The sequence below is a fragment of the Atractosteus spatula genome, unplaced genomic scaffold, assembly GCF_055471065.1.
Source record: "Atractosteus spatula isolate fAtrSpa1 unplaced genomic scaffold, fAtrSpa1.hap1 Scaffold_89, whole genome shotgun sequence".
Taxonomy (NCBI): domain Eukaryota; kingdom Metazoa; phylum Chordata; class Actinopteri; order Semionotiformes; family Lepisosteidae; genus Atractosteus; species Atractosteus spatula.
The window spans coordinates 56762-76603 of NW_028296922.1; the positions used below are offsets into that span (position 1 = coordinate 56762).

General features: G+C 53.0%; 32 non-coding genes across 32 annotated transcripts; all 32 read right to left on the reverse strand.

The window, feature by feature from the left end:
• Positions 1 to 378: 378 nt before the first annotated feature.
• On the reverse strand, positions 379 to 497 carry LOC148804868 (5S ribosomal RNA). The gene has a single exon (XR_016090491.1). It is a non-coding gene; the product is annotated as a 5S ribosomal RNA (ribosomal RNA).
• Positions 498 to 953: 456 nt separating this feature from the next.
• Positions 954 to 1072, reverse strand: LOC148804869 (5S ribosomal RNA). Its single transcript, XR_016090492.1, has one exon. It is a non-coding gene; the product is annotated as a 5S ribosomal RNA (ribosomal RNA).
• A 537-nt stretch (positions 1073 to 1609) lies between these two features.
• Positions 1610 to 1728, reverse strand: LOC148804870 (5S ribosomal RNA). Its single transcript, XR_016090494.1, has one exon. It is a non-coding gene; the product is annotated as a 5S ribosomal RNA (ribosomal RNA).
• A 456-nt stretch (positions 1729 to 2184) lies between these two features.
• Positions 2185 to 2303, reverse strand: LOC148804871 (5S ribosomal RNA). The gene has a single exon (XR_016090495.1). It is a non-coding gene; the product is annotated as a 5S ribosomal RNA (ribosomal RNA).
• A 537-nt stretch (positions 2304 to 2840) lies between these two features.
• On the reverse strand, positions 2841 to 2959 carry LOC148804872 (5S ribosomal RNA). The gene has a single exon (XR_016090496.1). It is a non-coding gene; the product is annotated as a 5S ribosomal RNA (ribosomal RNA).
• A 456-nt stretch (positions 2960 to 3415) lies between these two features.
• Positions 3416 to 3534, reverse strand: LOC148804873 (5S ribosomal RNA). The gene has a single exon (XR_016090497.1). It is a non-coding gene; the product is annotated as a 5S ribosomal RNA (ribosomal RNA).
• Positions 3535 to 3990: 456 nt separating this feature from the next.
• LOC148804874 (5S ribosomal RNA) lies at positions 3991 to 4109 on the reverse strand. Its single transcript, XR_016090498.1, has one exon. It is a non-coding gene; the product is annotated as a 5S ribosomal RNA (ribosomal RNA).
• Positions 4110 to 4646: 537 nt separating this feature from the next.
• On the reverse strand, positions 4647 to 4765 carry LOC148804875 (5S ribosomal RNA). The gene has a single exon (XR_016090499.1). It is a non-coding gene; the product is annotated as a 5S ribosomal RNA (ribosomal RNA).
• Positions 4766 to 5302: 537 nt separating this feature from the next.
• On the reverse strand, positions 5303 to 5421 carry LOC148804876 (5S ribosomal RNA). Its single transcript, XR_016090500.1, has one exon. It is a non-coding gene; the product is annotated as a 5S ribosomal RNA (ribosomal RNA).
• Positions 5422 to 5958: 537 nt separating this feature from the next.
• LOC148804877 (5S ribosomal RNA) lies at positions 5959 to 6077 on the reverse strand. The gene has a single exon (XR_016090677.1). It is a non-coding gene; the product is annotated as a 5S ribosomal RNA (ribosomal RNA).
• A 537-nt stretch (positions 6078 to 6614) lies between these two features.
• Positions 6615 to 6733, reverse strand: LOC148804878 (5S ribosomal RNA). The gene has a single exon (XR_016090501.1). It is a non-coding gene; the product is annotated as a 5S ribosomal RNA (ribosomal RNA).
• Positions 6734 to 7189: 456 nt separating this feature from the next.
• Positions 7190 to 7308, reverse strand: LOC148804879 (5S ribosomal RNA). The gene has a single exon (XR_016090502.1). It is a non-coding gene; the product is annotated as a 5S ribosomal RNA (ribosomal RNA).
• Positions 7309 to 7845: 537 nt separating this feature from the next.
• On the reverse strand, positions 7846 to 7964 carry LOC148804880 (5S ribosomal RNA). Its single transcript, XR_016090503.1, has one exon. It is a non-coding gene; the product is annotated as a 5S ribosomal RNA (ribosomal RNA).
• Positions 7965 to 8420: 456 nt separating this feature from the next.
• Positions 8421 to 8539, reverse strand: LOC148804881 (5S ribosomal RNA). Its single transcript, XR_016090678.1, has one exon. It is a non-coding gene; the product is annotated as a 5S ribosomal RNA (ribosomal RNA).
• Positions 8540 to 9076: 537 nt separating this feature from the next.
• Positions 9077 to 9195, reverse strand: LOC148804882 (5S ribosomal RNA). Its single transcript, XR_016090505.1, has one exon. It is a non-coding gene; the product is annotated as a 5S ribosomal RNA (ribosomal RNA).
• Positions 9196 to 9651: 456 nt separating this feature from the next.
• LOC148804883 (5S ribosomal RNA) lies at positions 9652 to 9770 on the reverse strand. The gene has a single exon (XR_016090506.1). It is a non-coding gene; the product is annotated as a 5S ribosomal RNA (ribosomal RNA).
• Positions 9771 to 10226: 456 nt separating this feature from the next.
• On the reverse strand, positions 10227 to 10345 carry LOC148804884 (5S ribosomal RNA). The gene has a single exon (XR_016090507.1). It is a non-coding gene; the product is annotated as a 5S ribosomal RNA (ribosomal RNA).
• Positions 10346 to 10801: 456 nt separating this feature from the next.
• On the reverse strand, positions 10802 to 10920 carry LOC148804885 (5S ribosomal RNA). Its single transcript, XR_016090508.1, has one exon. It is a non-coding gene; the product is annotated as a 5S ribosomal RNA (ribosomal RNA).
• Positions 10921 to 11457: 537 nt separating this feature from the next.
• On the reverse strand, positions 11458 to 11576 carry LOC148804886 (5S ribosomal RNA). The gene has a single exon (XR_016090509.1). It is a non-coding gene; the product is annotated as a 5S ribosomal RNA (ribosomal RNA).
• Positions 11577 to 12032: 456 nt separating this feature from the next.
• LOC148804887 (5S ribosomal RNA) lies at positions 12033 to 12151 on the reverse strand. Its single transcript, XR_016090679.1, has one exon. It is a non-coding gene; the product is annotated as a 5S ribosomal RNA (ribosomal RNA).
• A 537-nt stretch (positions 12152 to 12688) lies between these two features.
• LOC148804888 (5S ribosomal RNA) lies at positions 12689 to 12807 on the reverse strand. Its single transcript, XR_016090510.1, has one exon. It is a non-coding gene; the product is annotated as a 5S ribosomal RNA (ribosomal RNA).
• A 456-nt stretch (positions 12808 to 13263) lies between these two features.
• Positions 13264 to 13382, reverse strand: LOC148804889 (5S ribosomal RNA). The gene has a single exon (XR_016090511.1). It is a non-coding gene; the product is annotated as a 5S ribosomal RNA (ribosomal RNA).
• Positions 13383 to 13838: 456 nt separating this feature from the next.
• LOC148804890 (5S ribosomal RNA) lies at positions 13839 to 13957 on the reverse strand. Its single transcript, XR_016090512.1, has one exon. It is a non-coding gene; the product is annotated as a 5S ribosomal RNA (ribosomal RNA).
• Positions 13958 to 14413: 456 nt separating this feature from the next.
• LOC148804891 (5S ribosomal RNA) lies at positions 14414 to 14532 on the reverse strand. The gene has a single exon (XR_016090513.1). It is a non-coding gene; the product is annotated as a 5S ribosomal RNA (ribosomal RNA).
• Positions 14533 to 15069: 537 nt separating this feature from the next.
• On the reverse strand, positions 15070 to 15188 carry LOC148804892 (5S ribosomal RNA). The gene has a single exon (XR_016090514.1). It is a non-coding gene; the product is annotated as a 5S ribosomal RNA (ribosomal RNA).
• A 537-nt stretch (positions 15189 to 15725) lies between these two features.
• Positions 15726 to 15844, reverse strand: LOC148804893 (5S ribosomal RNA). Its single transcript, XR_016090516.1, has one exon. It is a non-coding gene; the product is annotated as a 5S ribosomal RNA (ribosomal RNA).
• Positions 15845 to 16381: 537 nt separating this feature from the next.
• Positions 16382 to 16500, reverse strand: LOC148804894 (5S ribosomal RNA). Its single transcript, XR_016090517.1, has one exon. It is a non-coding gene; the product is annotated as a 5S ribosomal RNA (ribosomal RNA).
• A 456-nt stretch (positions 16501 to 16956) lies between these two features.
• On the reverse strand, positions 16957 to 17075 carry LOC148804895 (5S ribosomal RNA). Its single transcript, XR_016090518.1, has one exon. It is a non-coding gene; the product is annotated as a 5S ribosomal RNA (ribosomal RNA).
• A 456-nt stretch (positions 17076 to 17531) lies between these two features.
• LOC148804896 (5S ribosomal RNA) lies at positions 17532 to 17650 on the reverse strand. Its single transcript, XR_016090519.1, has one exon. It is a non-coding gene; the product is annotated as a 5S ribosomal RNA (ribosomal RNA).
• A 456-nt stretch (positions 17651 to 18106) lies between these two features.
• LOC148804897 (5S ribosomal RNA) lies at positions 18107 to 18225 on the reverse strand. Its single transcript, XR_016090520.1, has one exon. It is a non-coding gene; the product is annotated as a 5S ribosomal RNA (ribosomal RNA).
• A 537-nt stretch (positions 18226 to 18762) lies between these two features.
• Positions 18763 to 18881, reverse strand: LOC148804898 (5S ribosomal RNA). The gene has a single exon (XR_016090680.1). It is a non-coding gene; the product is annotated as a 5S ribosomal RNA (ribosomal RNA).
• Positions 18882 to 19418: 537 nt separating this feature from the next.
• On the reverse strand, positions 19419 to 19537 carry LOC148804899 (5S ribosomal RNA). The gene has a single exon (XR_016090521.1). It is a non-coding gene; the product is annotated as a 5S ribosomal RNA (ribosomal RNA).
• Between the last annotated feature and the right edge of the window lie 305 nt (positions 19538 to 19842).

The window sequence follows — 19842 nt, forward strand, 5'->3', positions numbered from 1 at the left end:
TTCCTTCCAATGAGGACGGAGCTGCGGGAGAAAGGGCGCTATAGAGGATCGCTGTGGAGAGCTGCTGCTGTGCTTTGACATCTGAGCTCTGTGGAAAACGATCTCAATACAATTCTGAAAAACGCGACTCCCCGAACGCCAGCCGAACAAGTCTCCACAGCCGAAGCGCTGTGTCTCTTTTCAGCTGGCGATAAACCTTTCCTCGATCCTTTGCGGACTTGTAAAACTGTTCATGATCAGAATAAAAAACGCTCACGCTAATACACAAGCACCCGTGTCTCGCCAAAGCTGACAAATAAACAGACGGACAAGCCGCACTGCACGTGTGAACAGGGGAATGAGCGAGCGAGCGGGGATAGGGCGCCTCCTGCGCTTAAAAGCTTACAGCACCTGGTATTCCCAGGCGGTCTCCCATCCAAGTACTAACCAGGCCCATCCCTGTTTAGCTTCCGAGATCAGACGAGATCAGGCGTGCTCAAGGGGGTGTGGCCGTAAGCGAGAGCAAGGCTCGCTGGCACCCTTCTTATAGAGAGGACAGCTCCGTCACCTCTTTTACGACGCTGCTTTTTTCTTGCTTCCTTCCAATGAGGACGGAGCTGCGGGAGAAAGGGCGCTATAGAGGATCGCTGTGGAGAGCTGCTGCTGTGCTTTGACATCTGAGCTCTGTGGAAAACGATCTCAATACAATTCTGAAAAACGCGACTCCCCGAACGCCAGCCGAACAAGTCTCCACAGCCGAAGCGCTGTGTCTCTTTTCAGCTGGCGATAAACCTTTCCTCGATCCTTTGCGGACTTGTAAAACTGTTCATGATCAGAATAAAAAACGCTCACGCTAATACACAAGCACCCGTGTCTCGCCAAAGCTGACAAATAAACAGACGGACAAGCCGCACTGCACGTGTGAACAGGGGAATGAGCGAGCGAGCGGGGATAGGGCGCCTCCTGCGCTTAAAAGCTTACAGCACCTGGTATTCCCAGGCGGTCTCCCATCCAAGTACTAACCAGGCCCATCCCTGTTTAGCTTCCGAGATCAGACGAGATCAGGCGTGCTCAAGGGGGTGTGGCCGTAAGCGAGAGCAAGGCTCGCTGGCACCCTTCTTATAGAGAGGACAGCTCCGTCACCTCTTTTACGACGCTGCTTTTTTTCCCTTGCGTTTTTCTCTTCTTCCCACGTTCTCTCTCTTCACTGCCTTCGTCCCCGCTCTATTTCACTTCAGCCTTTCACTCTTGCTTCCTTCCAATGAGGACGGAGCTGCGGGAGAAAGGGCGCTATAGAGGATCGCTGTGGAGAGCTGCTGCTGTGCTTTGACATCTGAGCTCTGTGGAAAACGATCTCAATACAATTCTGAAAAACGCGACTCCCCGAACGCCAGCCGAACAAGTCTCCACAGCCGAAGCGCTGTGTCTCTTTTCAGCTGGCGATAAACCTTTCCTCGATCCTTTGCGGACTTGTAAAACTGTTCATGATCAGAATAAAAAACGCTCACGCTAATACACAAGCACCCGTGTCTCGCCAAAGCTGACAAATAAACAGACGGACAAGCCGCACTGCACGTGTGAACAGGGGAATGAGCGAGCGAGCGGGGATAGGGCGCCTCCTGCGCTTAAAAGCTTACAGCACCTGGTATTCCCAGGCGGTCTCCCATCCAAGTACTAACCAGGCCCATCCCTGTTTAGCTTCCGAGATCAGACGAGATCAGGCGTGCTCAAGGGGGTGTGGCCGTAAGCGAGAGCAAGGCTCGCTGGCACCCTTCTTATAGAGAGGACAGCTCCGTCACCTCTTTTACGACGCTGCTTTTTTCTTGCTTCCTTCCAATGAGGACGGAGCTGCGGGAGAAAGGGCGCTATAGAGGATCGCTGTGGAGAGCTGCTGCTGTGCTTTGACATCTGAGCTCTGTGGAAAACGATCTCAATACAATTCTGAAAAACGCGACTCCCCGAACGCCAGCCGAACAAGTCTCCACAGCCGAAGCGCTGTGTCTCTTTTCAGCTGGCGATAAACCTTTCCTCGATCCTTTGCGGACTTGTAAAACTGTTCATGATCAGAATAAAAAACGCTCACGCTAATACACAAGCACCCGTGTCTCGCCAAAGCTGACAAATAAACAGACGGACAAGCCGCACTGCACGTGTGAACAGGGGAATGAGCGAGCGAGCGGGGATAGGGCGCCTCCTGCGCTTAAAAGCTTACAGCACCTGGTATTCCCAGGCGGTCTCCCATCCAAGTACTAACCAGGCCCATCCCTGTTTAGCTTCCGAGATCAGACGAGATCAGGCGTGCTCAAGGGGGTGTGGCCGTAAGCGAGAGCAAGGCTCGCTGGCACCCTTCTTATAGAGAGGACAGCTCCGTCACCTCTTTTACGACGCTGCTTTTTTTCCCTTGCGTTTTTCTCTTCTTCCCACGTTCTCTCTCTTCACTGCCTTCGTCCCCGCTCTATTTCACTTCAGCCTTTCACTCTTGCTTCCTTCCAATGAGGACGGAGCTGCGGGAGAAAGGGCGCTATAGAGGATCGCTGTGGAGAGCTGCTGCTGTGCTTTGACATCTGAGCTCTGTGGAAAACGATCTCAATACAATTCTGAAAAACGCGACTCCCCGAACGCCAGCCGAACAAGTCTCCACAGCCGAAGCGCTGTGTCTCTTTTCAGCTGGCGATAAACCTTTCCTCGATCCTTTGCGGACTTGTAAAACTGTTCATGATCAGAATAAAAAACGCTCACGCTAATACACAAGCACCCGTGTCTCGCCAAAGCTGACAAATAAACAGACGGACAAGCCGCACTGCACGTGTGAACAGGGGAATGAGCGAGCGAGCGGGGATAGGGCGCCTCCTGCGCTTAAAAGCTTACAGCACCTGGTATTCCCAGGCGGTCTCCCATCCAAGTACTAACCAGGCCCATCCCTGTTTAGCTTCCGAGATCAGACGAGATCAGGCGTGCTCAAGGGGGTGTGGCCGTAAGCGAGAGCAAGGCTCGCTGGCACCCTTCTTATAGAGAGGACAGCTCCGTCACCTCTTTTACGACGCTGCTTTTTTCTTGCTTCCTTCCAATGAGGACGGAGCTGCGGGAGAAAGGGCGCTATAGAGGATCGCTGTGGAGAGCTGCTGCTGTGCTTTGACATCTGAGCTCTGTGGAAAACGATCTCAATACAATTCTGAAAAACGCGACTCCCCGAACGCCAGCCGAACAAGTCTCCACAGCCGAAGCGCTGTGTCTCTTTTCAGCTGGCGAGAAACCTTTCCTCGATCCTTTGCGGACTTGTAAAACTGTTCATGATCAGAATAAAAAACGCTCACGCTAATACACAAGCACCCGTGTCTCGCCAAAGCTGACAAATAAACAGACGGACAAGCCGCACTGCACGTGTGAACAGGGGAATGAGCGAGCGAGCGGGGATAGGGCGCCTCCTGCGCTTAAAAGCTTACAGCACCTGGTATTCCCAGGCGGTCTCCCATCCAAGTACTAACCAGGCCCATCCCTGTTTAGCTTCCGAGATCAGACGAGATCAGGCGTGCTCAAGGGGGTGTGGCCGTAAGCGAGAGCAAGGCTCGCTGGCACCCTTCTTATAGAGAGGACAGCTCCGTCACCTCTTTTACGACGCTGCTTTTTTCTTGCTTCCTTCCAATGAGGACGGAGCTGCGGGAGAAAGGGCGCTATAGAGGATCGCTGTGGAGAGCTGCTGCTGTGCTTTGACATCTGAGCTCTGTGGAAAACGATCTCAATACAATTCTGAAAAACGCGACTCCCCGAACGCCAGCCGAACAAGTCTCCACAGCCGAAGCGCTGTGTCTCTTTTCAGCTGGCGATAAACCTTTCCTCGATCCTTTGCGGACTTGTAAAACTGTTCATGATCAGAATAAAAAACGCTCACGCTAATACACAAGCACCCGTGTCTCGCCAAAGCTGACAAATAAACAGACGGACAAGCCGCACTGCACGTGTGAACAGGGGAATGAGCGAGCGAGCGGGGATAGGGCGCCTCCTGCGCTTAAAAGCTTACAGCACCTGGTATTCCCAGGCGGTCTCCCATCCAAGTACTAACCAGGCCCATCCCTGTTTAGCTTCCGAGATCAGACGAGATCAGGCGTGCTCAAGGGGGTGTGGCCGTAAGCGAGAGCAAGGCTCGCTGGCACCCTTCTTATAGAGAGGACAGCTCCGTCACCTCTTTTACGACGCTGCTTTTTTTCCCTTGCGTTTTTCTCTTCTTCCCACGTTCTCTCTCTTCACTGCCTTCGTCCCCGCTCTATTTCACTTCAGCCTTTCACTCTTGCTTCCTTCCAATGAGGACGGAGCTGCGGGAGAAAGGGCGCTATAGAGGATCGCTGTGGAGAGCTGCTGCTGTGCTTTGACATCTGAGCTCTGTGGAAAACGATCTCAATACAATTCTGAAAAACGCGACTCCCCGAACGCCAGCCGAACAAGTCTCCACAGCCGAAGCGCTGTGTCTCTTTTCAGCTGGCGATAAACCTTTCCTCGATCCTTTGCGGACTTGTAAAACTGTTCATGATCAGAATAAAAAACGCTCACGCTAATACACAAGCACCCGTGTCTCGCCAAAGCTGACAAATAAACAGACGGACAAGCCGCACTGCACGTGTGAACAGGGGAATGAGCGAGCGAGCGGGGATAGGGCGCCTCCTGCGCTTAAAAGCTTACAGCACCTGGTATTCCCAGGCGGTCTCCCATCCAAGTACTAACCAGGCCCATCCCTGTTTAGCTTCCGAGATCAGACGAGATCAGGCGTGCTCAAGGGGGTGTGGCCGTAAGCGAGAGCAAGGCTCGCTGGCACCCTTCTTATAGAGAGGACAGCTCCGTCACCTCTTTTACGACGCTGCTTTTTTTCCCTTGCGTTTTTCTCTTCTTCCCACGTTCTCTCTCTTCACTGCCTTCGTCCCCGCTCTATTTCACTTCAGCCTTTCACTCTTGCTTCCTTCCAATGAGGACGGAGCTGCGGGAGAAAGGGCGCTATAGAGGATCGCTGTGGAGAGCTGCTGCTGTGCTTTGACATCTGAGCTCTGTGGAAAACGATCTCAATACAATTCTGAAAAACGCGACTCCCCGAACGCCAGCCGAACAAGTCTCCACAGCCGAAGCGCTGTGTCTCTTTTCAGCTGGCGATAAACCTTTCCTCGATCCTTTGCGGACTTGTAAAACTGTTCATGATCAGAATAAAAAACGCTCACGCTAATACACAAGCACCCGTGTCTCGCCAAAGCTGACAAATAAACAGACGGACAAGCCGCACTGCACGTGTGAACAGGGGAATGAGCGAGCGAGCGGGGATAGGGCGCCTCCTGCGCTTAAAAGCTTACAGCACCTGGTATTCCCAGGCGGTCTCCCATCCAAGTACTAACCAGGCCCATCCCTGTTTAGCTTCCGAGATCAGACGAGATCAGGCGTGCTCAAGGGGGTGTGGCCGTAAGCGAGAGCAAGGCTCGCTGGCACCCTTCTTATAGAGAGGACAGCTCCGTCACCTCTTTTACGACGCTGCTTTTTTTCCCTTGCGTTTTTCTCTTCTTCCCACGTTCTCTCTCTTCACTGCCTTCGTCCCCGCTCTATTTCACTTCAGCCTTTCACTCTTGCTTCCTTCCAATGAGGACGGAGCTGCGGGAGAAAGGGCGCTATAGAGGATCGCTGTGGAGAGCTGCTGCTGTGCTTTGACATCTGAGCTCTGTGGAAAACGATCTCAATACAATTCTGAAAAACGCGACTCCCCGAACGCCAGCCGAACAAGTCTCCACAGCCGAAGCGCTGTGTCTCTTTTCAGCTGGCGATAAACCTTTCCTCGATCCTTTGCGGACTTGTAAAACTGTTCATGATCAGAATAAAAAACGCTCACGCTAATACACAAGCACCCGTGTCTCGCCAAAGCTGACAAATAAACAGACGGACAAGCCGCACTGCACGTGTGAACAGGGGAATGAGCGAGCGAGCGGGGATAGGGCGCCTCCTGCGCTTAAAAGCTTACAGCACCTGGTATTCCCAGGCGGTCTCCCATCCAAGTACTAACCAGGCCCATCCCTGTTTAGCTTCCGAGATCAGACGAGATCAGGCGTGCTCAAGGGGGTGTGGCCGCAAGCGAGAGCCAGGCTCGCTGGCACCCTTCTTATAGAGAGGACAGCTCCGTCACCTCTTTTACGACGCTGCTTTTTTTCCCTTGCGTTTTTCTCTTCTTCCCACGTTCTCTCTCTTCACTGCCTTCGTCCCCGCTCTATTTCACTTCAGCCTTTCACTCTTGCTTCCTTCCAATGAGGACGGAGCTGCGGGAGAAAGGGCGCTATAGAGGATCGCTGTGGAGAGCTGCTGCTGTGCTTTGACATCTGAGCTCTGTGGAAAACGATCTCAATACAATTCTGAAAAACGCGACTCCCCGAACGCCAGCCGAACAAGTCTCCACAGCCGAAGCGCTGTGTCTCTTTTCAGCTGGCGATAAACCTTTCCTCGATCCTTTGCGGACTTGTAAAACTGTTCATGATCAGAATAAAAAACGCTCACGCTAATACACAAGCACCCGTGTCTCGCCAAAGCTGACAAATAAACAGACGGACAAGCCGCACTGCACGTGTGAACAGGGGAATGAGCGAGCGAGCGGGGATAGGGCGCCTCCTGCGCTTAAAAGCTTACAGCACCTGGTATTCCCAGGCGGTCTCCCATCCAAGTACTAACCAGGCCCATCCCTGTTTAGCTTCCGAGATCAGACGAGATCAGGCGTGCTCAAGGGGGTGTGGCCGTAAGCGAGAGCAAGGCTCGCTGGCACCCTTCTTATAGAGAGGACAGCTCCGTCACCTCTTTTACGACGCTGCTTTTTTCTTGCTTCCTTCCAATGAGGACGGAGCTGCGGGAGAAAGGGCGCTATAGAGGATCGCTGTGGAGAGCTGCTGCTGTGCTTTGACATCTGAGCTCTGTGGAAAACGATCTCAATACAATTATGAAAAACGCGACTCCCCGAACGCCAGCCGAACAAGTCTCCACAGCCGAAGCGCTGTGTCTCTTTTCAGCTGGCGATAAACCTTTCCTCGATCCTTTGCGGACTTGTAAAACTGTTCATGATCAGAATAAAAAACGCTCACGCTAATACACAAGCACCCGTGTCTCGCCAAAGCTGACAAATAAACAGACGGACAAGCCGCACTGCACGTGTGAACAGGGGAATGAGCGAGCGAGCGGGGATAGGGCGCCTCCTGCGCTTAAAAGCTTACAGCACCTGGTATTCCCAGGCGGTCTCCCATCCAAGTACTAACCAGGCCCATCCCTGTTTAGCTTCCGAGATCAGACGAGATCAGGCGTGCTCAAGGGGGTGTGGCCGTAAGCGAGAGCAAGGCTCGCTGGCACCCTTCTTATAGAGAGGACAGCTCCGTCACCTCTTTTACGACGCTGCTTTTTTTCCCTTGCGTTTTTCTCTTCTTCCCACGTTCTCTCTCTTCACTGCCTTCGTCCCCGCTCTATTTCACTTCAGCCTTTCACTCTTGCTTCCTTCCAATGAGGACGGAGCTGCGGGAGAAAGGGCGCTATAGAGGATCGCTGTGGAGAGCTGCTGCTGTGCTTTGACATCTGAGCTCTGTGGAAAACGATCTCAATACAATTATGAAAAACGCGACTCCCCGAACGCCAGCCGAACAAGTCTCCACAGCCGAAGCGATGTGTCTCTTTTCAGCTGGCGATAAACCTTTCCTCGATCCTTTGCGGACTTGTAAAACTGTTCATGATCAGAATAAAAAACGCTCACGCTAATACACAAGCACCCGTGTCTCGCCAAAGCTGACAAATAAACAGACGGACAAGCCGCACTGCACGTGTGAACAGGGGAATGAGCGAGCGAGCGGGGATAGGGCGCCTCCTGCGCTTAAAAGCTTACAGCACCTGGTATTCCCAGGCGGTCTCCCATCCAAGTACTAACCAGGCCCATCCCTGTTTAGCTTCCGAGATCAGACGAGATCAGGCGTGCTCAAGGGGGTGTGGCCGTAAGCGAGAGCAAGGCTCGCTGGCACCCTTCTTATAGAGAGGACAGCTCCGTCACCTCTTTTACGACGCTGCTTTTTTCTTGCTTCCTTCCAATGAGGACGGAGCTGCGGGAGAAAGGGCGCTATAGAGGATCGCTGTGGAGAGCTGCTGCTGTGCTTTGACATCTGAGCTCTGTGGAAAACGATCTCAATACAATTCTGAAAAACGCGACTCCCCGAACGCCAGCCGAACAAGTCTCCACAGCCGAAGCGCTGTGTCTCTTTTCAGCTGGCGATAAACCTTTCCTCGATCCTTTGCGGACTTGTAAAACTGTTCATGATCAGAATAAAAAACGCTCACGCTAATACACAAGCACCCGTGTCTCGCCAAAGCTGACAAATAAACAGACGGACAAGCCGCACTGCACGTGTGAACAGGGGAATGAGCGAGCGAGCGGGGATAGGGCGCCTCCTGCGCTTAAAAGCTTACAGCACCTGGTATTCCCAGGCGGTCTCCCATCCAAGTACTAACCAGGCCCATCCCTGTTTAGCTTCCGAGATCAGACGAGATCAGGCGTGCTCAAGGGGGTGTGGCCGCAAGCGAGAGCCAGGCTCGCTGGCACCCTTCTTATAGAGAGGACAGCTCCGTCACCTCTTTTACGACGCTGCTTTTTTTCCCTTGCGTTTTTCTCTTCTTCCCACGTTCTCTCTCTTCACTGCCTTCGTCCCCGCTCTATTTCACTTCAGCCTTTCACTCTTGCTTCCTTCCAATGAGGACGGAGCTGCGGGAGAAAGGGCGCTATAGAGGATCGCTGTGGAGAGCTGCTGCTGTGCTTTGACATCTGAGCTCTGTGGAAAACGATCTCAATACAATTCTGAAAAACGCGACTCCCCGAACGCCAGCCGAACAAGTCTCCACAGCCGAAGCGCTGTGTCTCTTTTCAGCTGGCGATAAACCTTTCCTCGATCCTTTGCGGACTTGTAAAACTGTTCATGATCAGAATAAAAAACGCTCACGCTAATACACAAGCACCCGTGTCTCGCCAAAGCTGACAAATAAACAGACGGACAAGCCGCACTGCACGTGTGAACAGGGGAATGAGCGAGCGAGCGGGGATAGGGCGCCTCCTGCGCTTAAAAGCTTACAGCACCTGGTATTCCCAGGCGGTCTCCCATCCAAGTACTAACCAGGCCCATCCCTGTTTAGCTTCCGAGATCAGACGAGATCAGGCGTGCTCAAGGGGGTGTGGCCGTAAGCGAGAGCAAGGCTCGCTGGCACCCTTCTTATAGAGAGGACAGCTCCGTCACCTCTTTTACGACGCTGCTTTTTTCTTGCTTCCTTCCAATGAGGACGGAGCTGCGGGAGAAAGGGCGCTATAGAGGATCGCTGTGGAGAGCTGCTGCTGTGCTTTGACATCTGAGCTCTGTGGAAAACGATCTCAATACAATTCTGAAAAACGCGACTCCCCGAACGCCAGCCGAACAAGTCTCCACAGCCGAAGCGCTGTGTCTCTTTTCAGCTGGCGATAAACCTTTCCTCGATCCTTTGCGGACTTGTAAAACTGTTCATGATCAGAATAAAAAACGCTCACGCTAATACACAAGCACCCGTGTCTCGCCAAAGCTGACAAATAAACAGACGGACAAGCCGCACTGCACGTGTGAACAGGGGAATGAGCGAGCGAGCGGGGATAGGGCGCCTCCTGCGCTTAAAAGCTTACAGCACCTGGTATTCCCAGGCGGTCTCCCATCCAAGTACTAACCAGGCCCATCCCTGTTTAGCTTCCGAGATCAGACGAGATCAGGCGTGCTCAAGGGGGTGTGGCCGTAAGCGAGAGCAAGGCTCGCTGGCACCCTTCTTATAGAGAGGACAGCTCCGTCACCTCTTTTACGACGCTGCTTTTTTCTTGCTTCCTTCCAATGAGGACGGAGCTGCGGGAGAAAGGGCGCTATAGAGGATCGCTGTGGAGAGCTGCTGCTGTGCTTTGACATCTGAGCTCTGTGGAAAACGATCTCAATACAATTCTGAAAAACGCGACTCCCCGAACGCCAGCCGAACAAGTCTCCACAGCCGAAGCGCTGTGTCTCTTTTCAGCTGGCGATAAACCTTTCCTCGATCCTTTGCGGACTTGTAAAACTGTTCATGATCAGAATAAAAAACGCTCACGCTAATACACAAGCACCCGTGTCTCGCCAAAGCTGACAAATAAACAGACGGACAAGCCGCACTGCACGTGTGAACAGGGGAATGAGCGAGCGAGCGGGGATAGGGCGCCTCCTGCGCTTAAAAGCTTACAGCACCTGGTATTCCCAGGCGGTCTCCCATCCAAGTACTAACCAGGCCCATCCCTGTTTAGCTTCCGAGATCAGACGAGATCAGGCGTGCTCAAGGGGGTGTGGCCGTAAGCGAGAGCAAGGCTCGCTGGCACCCTTCTTATAGAGAGGACAGCTCCGTCACCTCTTTTACGACGCTGCTTTTTTCTTGCTTCCTTCCAATGAGGACGGAGCTGCGGGAGAAAGGGCGCTATAGAGGATCGCTGTGGAGAGCTGCTGCTGTGCTTTGACATCTGAGCTCTGTGGAAAACGATCTCAATACAATTCTGAAAAACGCGACTCCCCGAACGCCAGCCGAACAAGTCTCCACAGCCGAAGCGCTGTGTCTCTTTTCAGCTGGCGATAAACCTTTCCTCGATCCTTTGCGGACTTGTAAAACTGTTCATGATCAGAATAAAAAACGCTCACGCTAATACACAAGCACCCGTGTCTCGCCAAAGCTGACAAATAAACAGACGGACAAGCCGCACTGCACGTGTGAACAGGGGAATGAGCGAGCGAGCGGGGATAGGGCGCCTCCTGCGCTTAAAAGCTTACAGCACCTGGTATTCCCAGGCGGTCTCCCATCCAAGTACTAACCAGGCCCATCCCTGTTTAGCTTCCGAGATCAGACGAGATCAGGCGTGCTCAAGGGGGTGTGGCCGTAAGCGAGAGCAAGGCTCGCTGGCACCCTTCTTATAGAGAGGACAGCTCCGTCACCTCTTTTACGACGCTGCTTTTTTTCCCTTGCGTTTTTCTCTTCTTCCCACGTTCTCTCTCTTCACTGCCTTCGTCCCCGCTCTATTTCACTTCAGCCTTTCACTCTTGCTTCCTTCCAATGAGGACGGAGCTGCGGGAGAAAGGGCGCTATAGAGGATCGCTGTGGAGAGCTGCTGCTGTGCTTTGACATCTGAGCTCTGTGGAAAACGATCTCAATACAATTCTGAAAAACGCGACTCCCCGAACGCCAGCCGAACAAGTCTCCACAGCCGAAGCGCTGTGTCTCTTTTCAGCTGGCGATAAACCTTTCCTCGATCCTTTGCGGACTTGTAAAACTGTTCATGATCAGAATAAAAAACGCTCACGCTAATACACAAGCACCCGTGTCTCGCCAAAGCTGACAAATAAACAGACGGACAAGCCGCACTGCACGTGTGAACAGGGGAATGAGCGAGCGAGCGGGGATAGGGCGCCTCCTGCGCTTAAAAGCTTACAGCACCTGGTATTCCCAGGCGGTCTCCCATCCAAGTACTAACCAGGCCCATCCCTGTTTAGCTTCCGAGATCAGACGAGATCAGGCGTGCTCAAGGGGGTGTGGCCGTAAGCGAGAGCAAGGCTCGCTGGCACCCTTCTTATAGAGAGGACAGCTCCGTCACCTCTTTTACGACGCTGCTTTTTTCTTGCTTCCTTCCAATGAGGACGGAGCTGCGGGAGAAAGGGCGCTATAGAGGATCGCTGTGGAGAGCTGCTGCTGTGCTTTGACATCTGAGCTCTGTGGAAAACGATCTCAATACAATTCTGAAAAACGCGACTCCCCGAACGCCAGCCGAACAAGTCTCCACAGCCGAAGCGCTGTGTCTCTTTTCAGCTGGCGATAAACCTTTCCTCGATCCTTTGCGGACTTGTAAAACTGTTCATGATCAGAATAAAAAACGCTCACGCTAATACACAAGCACCCGTGTCTCGCCAAAGCTGACAAATAAACAGACGGACAAGCCGCACTGCACGTGTGAACAGGGGAATGAGCGAGCGAGCGGGGATAGGGCGCCTCCTGCGCTTAAAAGCTTACAGCACCTGGTATTCCCAGGCGGTCTCCCATCCAAGTACTAACCAGGCCCATCCCTGTTTAGCTTCCGAGATCAGACGAGATCAGGCGTGCTCAAGGGGGTGTGGCCGCAAGCGAGAGCCAGGCTCGCTGGCACCCTTCTTATAGAGAGGACAGCTCCGTCACCTCTTTTACGACGCTGCTTTTTTTCCCTTGCGTTTTTCTCTTCTTCCCACGTTCTCTCTCTTCACTGCCTTCGTCCCCGCTCTATTTCACTTCAGCCTTTCACTCTTGCTTCCTTCCAATGAGGACGGAGCTGCGGGAGAAAGGGCGCTATAGAGGATCGCTGTGGAGAGCTGCTGCTGTGCTTTGACATCTGAGCTCTGTGGAAAACGATCTCAATACAATTCTGAAAAACGCGACTCCCCGAACGCCAGCCGAACAAGTCTCCACAGCCGAAGCGCTGTGTCTCTTTTCAGCTGGCGATAAACCTTTCCTCGATCCTTTGCGGACTTGTAAAACTGTTCATGATCAGAATAAAAAACGCTCACGCTAATACACAAGCACCCGTGTCTCGCCAAAGCTGACAAATAAACAGACGGACAAGCCGCACTGCACGTGTGAACAGGGGAATGAGCGAGCGAGCGGGGATAGGGCGCCTCCTGCGCTTAAAAGCTTACAGCACCTGGTATTCCCAGGCGGTCTCCCATCCAAGTACTAACCAGGCCCATCCCTGTTTAGCTTCCGAGATCAGACGAGATCAGGCGTGCTCAAGGGGGTGTGGCCGTAAGCGAGAGCAAGGCTCGCTGGCACCCTTCTTATAGAGAGGACAGCTCCGTCACCTCTTTTACGACGCTGCTTTTTTCTTGCTTCCTTCCAATGAGGACGGAGCTGCGGGAGAAAGGGCGCTATAGAGGATCGCTGTGGAGAGCTGCTGCTGTGCTTTGACATCTGAGCTCTGTGGAAAACGATCTCAATACAATTCTGAAAAACGCGACTCCCCGAACGCCAGCCGAACAAGTCTCCACAGCCGAAGCGCTGTGTCTCTTTTCAGCTGGCGATAAACCTTTCCTCGATCCTTTGCGGACTTGTAAAACTGTTCATGATCAGAATAAAAAACGCTCACGCTAATACACAAGCACCCGTGTCTCGCCAAAGCTGACAAATAAACAGACGGACAAGCCGCACTGCACGTGTGAACAGGGGAATGAGCGAGCGAGCGGGGATAGGGCGCCTCCTGCGCTTAAAAGCTTACAGCACCTGGTATTCCCAGGCGGTCTCCCATCCAAGTACTAACCAGGCCCATCCCTGTTTAGCTTCCGAGATCAGACGAGATCAGGCGTGCTCAAGGGGGTGTGGCCGTAAGCGAGAGCAAGGCTCGCTGGCACCCTTCTTATAGAGAGGACAGCTCCGTCACCTCTTTTACGACGCTGCTTTTTTCTTGCTTCCTTCCAATGAGGACGGAGCTGCGGGAGAAAGGGCGCTATAGAGGATCGCTGTGGAGAGCTGCTGCTGTGCTTTGACATCTGAGCTCTGTGGAAAACGATCTCAATACAATTCTGAAAAACGCGACTCCCCGAACGCCAGCCGAACAAGTCTCCACAGCCGAAGCGCTGTGTCTCTTTTCAGCTGGCGATAAACCTTTCCTCGATCCTTTGCGGACTTGTAAAACTGTTCATGATCAGAATAAAAAACGCTCACGCTAATACACAAGCACCCGTGTCTCGCCAAAGCTGACAAATAAACAGACGGACAAGCCGCACTGCACGTGTGAACAGGGGAATGAGCGAGCGAGCGGGGATAGGGCGCCTCCTGCGCTTAAAAGCTTACAGCACCTGGTATTCCCAGGCGGTCTCCCATCCAAGTACTAACCAGGCCCATCCCTGTTTAGCTTCCGAGATCAGACGAGATCAGGCGTGCTCAAGGGGGTGTGGCCGTAAGCGAGAGCAAGGCTCGCTGGCACCCTTCTTATAGAGAGGACAGCTCCGTCACCTCTTTTACGACGCTGCTTTTTTCTTGCTTCCTTCCAATGAGGACGGAGCTGCGGGAGAAAGGGCGCTATAGAGGATCGCTGTGGAGAGCTGCTGCTGTGCTTTGACATCTGAGCTCTGTGGAAAACGATCTCAATACAATTCTGAAAAACGCGACTCCCCGAACGCCAGCCGAACAAGTCTCCACAGCCGAAGCGCTGTGTCTCTTTTCAGCTGGCGATAAACCTTTCCTCGATCCTTTGCGGACTTGTAAAACTGTTCATGATCAGAATAAAAAACGCTCACGCTAATACACAAGCACCCGTGTCTCGCCAAAGCTGACAAATAAACAGACGGACAAGCCGCACTGCACGTGTGAACAGGGGAATGAGCGAGCGAGCGGGGATAGGGCGCCTCCTGCGCTTAAAAGCTTACAGCACCTGGTATTCCCAGGCGGTCTCCCATCCAAGTACTAACCAGGCCCATCCCTGTTTAGCTTCCGAGATCAGACGAGATCAGGCGTGCTCAAGGGGGTGTGGCCGTAAGCGAGAGCAAGGCTCGCTGGCACCCTTCTTATAGAGAGGACAGCTCCGTCACCTCTTTTACGACGCTGCTTTTTTTCCCTTGCGTTTTTCTCTTCTTCCCACGTTCTCTCTCTTCACTGCCTTCGTCCCCGCTCTATTTCACTTCAGCCTTTCACTCTTGCTTCCTTCCAATGAGGACGGAGCTGCGGGAGAAAGGGCGCTATAGAGGATCGCTGTGGAGAGCTGCTGCTGTGCTTTGACATCTGAGCTCTGTGGAAAACGATCTCAATACAATTCTGAAAAACGCGACTCCCCGAACGCCAGCCGAACAAGTCTCCACAGCCGAAGCGCTGTGTCTCTTTTCAGCTGGCGATAAACCTTTCCTCGATCCTTTGCGGACTTGTAAAACTGTTCATGATCAGAATAAAAAACGCTCACGCTAATACACAAGCACCCGTGTCTCGCCAAAGCTGACAAATAAACAGACGGACAAGCCGCACTGCACGTGTGAACAGGGGAATGAGCGAGCGAGCGGGGATAGGGCGCCTCCTGCGCTTAAAAGCTTACAGCACCTGGTATTCCCAGGCGGTCTCCCATCCAAGTACTAACCAGGCCCATCCCTGTTTAGCTTCCGAGATCAGACGAGATCAGGCGTGCTCAAGGGGGTGTGGCCGTAAGCGAGAGCAAGGCTCGCTGGCACCCTTCTTATAGAGAGGACAGCTCCGTCACCTCTTTTACGACGCTGCTTTTTTTCCCTTGCGTTTTTCTCTTCTTCCCACGTTCTCTCTCTTCACTGCCTTCGTCCCCGCTCTATTTCACTTCAGCCTTTCACTCTTGCTTCCTTCCAATGAGGACGGAGCTGCGGGAGAAAGGGCGCTATAGAGGATCGCTGTGGAGAGCTGCTGCTGTGCTTTGACATCTGAGCTCTGTGGAAAACGATCTCAATACAATTCTGAAAAACGCGACTCCCCGAACGCCAGCCGAACAAGTCTCCACAGCCGAAGCGCTGTGTCTCTTTTCAGCTGGCGATAAACCTTTCCTCGATCCTTTGCGGACTTGTAAAACTGTTCATGATCAGAATAAAAAACGCTCACGCTAATACACAAGCACCCGTGTCTCGCCAAAGCTGACAAATAAACAGACGGACAAGCCGCACTGCACGTGTGAACAGGGGAATGAGCGAGCGAGCGGGGATAGGGCGCCTCCTGCGCTTAAAAGCTTACAGCACCTGGTATTCCCAGGCGGTCTCCCATCCAAGTACTAACCAGGCCCATCCCTGTTTAGCTTCCGAGATCAGACGAGATCAGGCGTGCTCAAGGGGGTGTGGCCGTAAGCGAGAGCAAGGCTCGCTGGCACCCTTCTTATAGAGAGGACAGCTCCGTCACCTCTTTTACGACGCTGCTTTTTTTCCCTTGCGTTTTTCTCTTCTTCCCACGTTCTCTCTCTTCACTGCCTTCGTCCCCGCTCTATTTCACTTCAGCCTTTCACTCTTGCTTCCTTCCAATGAGGACGGAGCTGCGGGAGAAAGGGCGCTATAGAGGATCGCTGTGGAGAGCTGCTGCTGTGCTTTGACATCTGAGCTCTGTGGAAAACGATCTCAATACAATTCTGAAAAACGCGACTCCCCGAACGCCAGCCGAACAAGTCTCCACAGCCGAAGCGCTGTGTCTCTTTTCAGCTGGCGATAAACCTTTCCTCGATCCTTTGCGGACTTGTAAAACTGTTCATGATCAGAATAAAAAACGCTCACGCTAATACACAAGCACCCGTGTCTCGCCAAAGCTGACAAATAAACAGACGGACAAGCCGCACTGCACGTGTGAACAGGGGAATGAGCGAGCGAGCGGGGATAGGGCGCCTCCTGCGCTTAAAAGCTTACAGCACCTGGTATTCCCAGGCGGTCTCCCATCCAAGTACTAACCAGGCCCATCCCTGTTTAGCTTCCGAGATCAGACGAGATCAGGCGTGCTCAAGGGGGTGTGGCCGTAAGCGAGAGCAAGGCTCGCTGGCACCCTTCTTATAGAGAGGACAGCTCCGTCACCTCTTTTACGACGCTGCTTTTTTCTTGCTTCCTTCCAATGAGGACGGAGCTGCGGGAGAAAGGGCGCTATAGAGGATCGCTGTGGAGAGCTGCTGCTGTGCTTTGACATCTGAGCTCTGTGGAAAACGATCTCAATACAATTCTGAAAAACGCGACTCCCCGAACGCCAGCCGAACAAGTCTCCACAGCCGAAGCGCTGTGTCTCTTTTCAGCTGGCGATAAACCTTTCCTCGATCCTTTGCGGACTTGTAAAACTGTTCATGATCAGAATAAAAAACGCTCACGCTAATACACAAGCACCCGTGTCTCGCCAAAGCTGACAAATAAACAGACGGACAAGCCGCACTGCACGTGTGAACAGGGGAATGAGCGAGCGAGCGGGGATAGGGCGCCTCCTGCGCTTAAAAGCTTACAGCACCTGGTATTCCCAGGCGGTCTCCCATCCAAGTACTAACCAGGCCCATCCCTGTTTAGCTTCCGAGATCAGACGAGATCAGGCGTGCTCAAGGGGGTGTGGCCGTAAGCGAGAGCAAGGCTCGCTGGCACCCTTCTTATAGAGAGGACAGCTCCGTCACCTCTTTTACGACGCTGCTTTTTTCTTGCTTCCTTCCAATGAGGACGGAGCTGCGGGAGAAAGGGCGCTATAGAGGATCGCTGTGGAGAGCTGCTGCTGTGCTTTGACATCTGAGCTCTGTGGAAAACGATCTCAATACAATTCTGAAAAACGCGACTCCCCGAACGCCAGCCGAACAAGTCTCCACAGCCGAAGCGCTGTGTCTCTTTTCAGCTGGCGATAAACCTTTCCTCGATCCTTTGCGGACTTGTAAAACTGTTCATGATCAGAATAAAAAACGCTCACGCTAATACACAAGCACCCGTGTCTCGCCAAAGCTGACAAATAAACAGACGGACAAGCCGCACTGCACGTGTGAACAGGGGAATGAGCGAGCGAGCGGGGATAGGGCGCCTCCTGCGCTTAAAAGCTTACAGCACCTGGTATTCCCAGGCGGTCTCCCATCCAAGTACTAACCAGGCCCATCCCTGTTTAGCTTCCGAGATCAGACGAGATCAGGCGTGCTCAAGGGGGTGTGGCCGTAAGCGAGAGCAAGGCTCGCTGGCACCCTTCTTATAGAGAGGACAGCTCCGTCACCTCTTTTACGACGCTGCTTTTTTCTTGCTTCCTTCCAATGAGGACGGAGCTGCGGGAGAAAGGGCGCTATAGAGGATCGCTGTGGAGAGCTGCTGCTGTGCTTTGACATCTGAGCTCTGTGGAAAACGATCTCAATACAATTCTGAAAAACGCGACTCCCCGAACGCCAGCCGAACAAGTCTCCACAGCCGAAGCGCTGTGTCTCTTTTCAGCTGGCGATAAACCTTTCCTCGATCCTTTGCGGACTTGTAAAACTGTTCATGATCAGAATAAAAAACGCTCACGCTAATACACAAGCACCCGTGTCTCGCCAAAGCTGACAAATAAACAGACGGACAAGCCGCACTGCACGTGTGAACAGGGGAATGAGCGAGCGAGCGGGGATAGGGCGCCTCCTGCGCTTAAAAGCTTACAGCACCTGGTATTCCCAGGCGGTCTCCCATCCAAGTACTAACCAGGCCCATCCCTGTTTAGCTTCCGAGATCAGACGAGATCAGGCGTGCTCAAGGGGGTGTGGCCGTAAGCGAGAGCAAGGCTCGCTGGCACCCTTCTTATAGAGAGGACAGCTCCGTCACCTCTTTTACGACGCTGCTTTTTTTCCCTTGCGTTTTTCTCTTCTTCCCACGTTCTCTCTCTTCACTGCCTTCGTCCCCGCTCTATTTCACTTCAGCCTTTCACTCTTGCTTCCTTCCAATGAGGACGGAGCTGCGGGAGAAAGGGCGCTATAGAGGATCGCTGTGGAGAGCTGCTGCTGTGCTTTGACATCTGAGCTCTGTGGAAAACGATCTCAATACAATTCTGAAAAACGCGACTCCCCGAACGCCAGCCGAACAAGTCTCCACAGCCGAAGCGCTGTGTCTCTTTTCAGCTGGCGATAAACCTTTCCTCGATCCTTTGCGGACTTGTAAAACTGTTCATGATCAGAATAAAAAACGCTCACGCTAATACACAAGCACCCGTGTCTCGCCAAAGCTGACAAATAAACAGACGGACAAGCCGCACTGCACGTGTGAACAGGGGAATGAGCGAGCGAGCGGGGATAGGGCGCCTCCTGCGCTTAAAAGCTTACAGCACCTGGTATTCCCAGGCGGTCTCCCATCCAAGTACTAACCAGGCCCATCCCTGTTTAGCTTCCGAGATCAGACGAGATCAGGCGTGCTCAAGGGGGTGTGGCCGCAAGCGAGAGCCAGGCTCGCTGGCACCCTTCTTATAGAGAGGACAGCTCCGTCACCTCTTTTACGACGCTGCTTTTTTTCCCTTGCGTTTTTCTCTTCTTCCCACGTTCTCTCTCTTCACTGCCTTCGTCCCCGCTCTATTTCACTTCAGCCTTTCACTCTTGCTTCCTTCCAATGAGGACGGAGCTGCGGGAGAAAGGGCGCTATAGAGGATCGCTGTGGAGAGCTGCTGCTGTGCTTTGACATCTGAGCTCTGTGGAAAACGATCTCAATACAATTCTGAAAAACGCGACTCCCCGAACGCCAGCCGAACAAGTCTCCACAGCCGAAGCGCTGTGTCTCTTTTCAGCTGGCGATAAACCTTTCCTCGATCCTTTGCGGACTTGTAAAACTGTTCATGATCAGAATAAAAAACGCTCACGCTAATACACAAGCACCCGTGTCTCGCCAAAGCTGACAAATAAACAGACGGACAAGCCGCACTGCACGTGTGAACAGGGGAATGAGCGAGCGAGCGGGGATAGGGCGCCTCCTGCGCTTAAAAGCTTACAGCACCTGGTATTCCCAGGCGGTCTCCCATCCAAGTACTAACCAGGCCCATCCCTGTTTAGCTTCCGAGATCAGACGAGATCAGGCGTGCTCAAGGGGGTGTGGCCGTAAGCGAGAGCAAGGCTCGCTGGCACCCTTCTTATAGAGAGGACAGCTCCGTCACCTCTTTTACGACGCTGCTTTTTTTCCCTTGCGTTTTTCTCTTCTTCCCACGTTCTCTCTCTTCACTGCCTTCGTCCCCGCTCTATTTCACTTCAGCCTTTCACTCTTGCTTCCTTCCAATGAGGACGGAGCTGCGGGAGAAAGGGCGCTATAGAGGATCGCTGTGGAGAGCTGCTGCTGTGCTTTGACATCTGAGCTCTGTGGAAAACGATCTCAATACAATTCTGAAAAACGCGACTCCCCGAACGCCAGCCGA